Source organism: Neopelma chrysocephalum, unplaced genomic scaffold (genome assembly GCF_003984885.1).
Source record: "Neopelma chrysocephalum unplaced genomic scaffold, ASM398488v2 Primary Assembly neopelma1_62087, whole genome shotgun sequence".
Taxonomy (NCBI): Eukaryota; Metazoa; Chordata; class Aves; order Passeriformes; family Pipridae; genus Neopelma; species Neopelma chrysocephalum.
The window spans coordinates 1-1,267 of record NW_020905536.1 but is presented as its reverse complement, the minus strand read 5'-3'; the positions used below and the strand labels follow the sequence as shown (position 1 = coordinate 1,267).

Here is a 1,267-nt window from a genome sequence, read left to right as displayed (position 1 = left end):
CCATCCCAGTCCACCCCAGTTTCACCCCAGTTGCGCCACTGGGGCTGAATTGCCTTCCCAGTTGCATCCCAGTTGCATCCCAGTTGCATCCCAGTTCACCCACTGGGGCTGCTTTACATCCCAGTTCATCCCAGTTCCATCCCAGTTCCCCCCAGTTTACACCAGTCCATCCCGGCCCAGCCCCGTTACCCAGCACTGGGACCAGTGTGACCAGTTACAGCCCAGTTTGAACCAGTAAAGCCCCCACTGGGTTCGGTGCCCACCCCAGTTCCCTCCCAGTACCCACCAGTGGGCCCAGTCCCATCCCAGTCCCATCCCAGTTACTTCCCAGTACCCACCAGTGGGCCCAGTTCCCTCCCTGTGCCTGTCCCACCTCCACCCAGTATAACCAGTATAACCAGTATGACCAGTATCCCTCCCCCCACACACAGACACGGCTCCATTGACACCTTTATTGACACCAGTAACGCTCCAGTACAGACCAGTAACACTCCAGTACACACCAGTAACGCTCCCAGTACACACCAGTAACGCTCCCAGTACACACCAGTAACGCTCCCAGTACACACCAGTCACAACTCCCAGTACAGACCAGTAACAGCTCCCAGTATAGACCAGTCATGGCGCCCAGTACGGACCAGTAAGAGCTCCCAGTACAAACCAGTAACAGCTCCTATTACAAACCAATAATGGCTCCCAGTATAAACCAGTAACTTCTCCCAGTGCAAACCAGTAACAGCTCCCAGTTTAGACCAGTAATGCTCCCTGTATAGACCAGTAATGGCTCCCAGTACGGACCAGTAATGGCTCTTAATAGACCAGTAATGGCTCCCAGTACAGACCAGTAACGGCTCTCAATAGATCAGTAAAGTCTCCCAGTATAGACCAGTAACAGCTCCCAGTACAGACCAGTAATGGCTCTTAATAGACCAGTAAAGTCTCCCAGTATAGACCAGTAATGGCTCTTTATAGATCAGTAATGGCTCCCAGTATAGACCAGTAACAGCTCCCAGTATAGACCAGTAATGGCTCTAAATAAACCAATAATGTCACTGGTGCAGACCAGTGACACTCCCAGTACAGACCAGTAACAGCTCCCAGTACAGACCAGTAATGGCTCTAAATAGACCAGTAAAGTCTCCCAGTACGGACCAGTAATGGCTCCCAGTACAGACCAGTAACACTCCCAACACCTCAATCCCCCCCAACCCCCCCAGTACCCACTGGGAACCCCCCAGTTCCCCCCAGTACCCACTGGGAACCCCCC

At 53.0% G+C, this 1,267-nt stretch overlaps 1 long non-coding RNA gene across 1 annotated transcript; it reads right to left on the bottom strand.

Annotated features, from left to right (window-relative positions):
- Positions 1-438: 438 nt before the first annotated feature.
- Positions 439-1,120, bottom strand: LOC113979217. Its single transcript, XR_003537751.1, has 2 exons — positions 1,071-1,120; positions 439-761 (listed from the first exon to the last, which is right to left on the bottom strand). It is a non-coding gene; the product is annotated as an uncharacterized LOC113979217 (long non-coding RNA).
- Positions 1,121-1,267: the final 147 nt, after the last annotated feature.